Raw genomic sequence first — 470 nt, 5'->3', positions numbered from 1 at the left:
TACTGAGTTTTGAAGTGATACTTCCTGCTGCTGCAACTCACTTATGTTTAATATTTCCATGTAATATAAAACGAGAATACTTTTAAACATAAGATTCTAGCATATGCTGTATCTCCTTTTGCCTTATATTTCAGGGGAAACATTTCCATTTAGTGTTTCTGCCTTGGTGCTCACCCGTCTTGTATCTAGCTTAATTCCAACAAGACCTGTGCATAAGATCCATTGATAATCACTTGCTCCACATGGATGCTGTGATGCTTTCATCCTGGAAGTGCTGAGGTGCTGTAGACACAAAGAATTTCTTAGCTCATATAAACATTTAACCTGCTATTTTGTCTCCTTCCACTTCTGTCCCATTTCCCATTTGCCCAAAGGCAGCAATGATACAATAAAGATGAAAAGTTTTAACAATTTTTCTGTCAGAAAAAGAGTCTCATATCTTTTTCCATCTTTTATGCTTCTCCCTGTCT

Source organism: Lepidothrix coronata, unplaced genomic scaffold (genome assembly GCF_001604755.1).
Source record: "Lepidothrix coronata isolate B3197 unplaced genomic scaffold, Lepidothrix_coronata-1.0 Scaffold251, whole genome shotgun sequence".
Lineage (NCBI taxonomy): Eukaryota > Metazoa > Chordata > Aves > Passeriformes > Pipridae > Lepidothrix > Lepidothrix coronata.
This window is presented reverse-complemented; position numbering follows the sequence as displayed.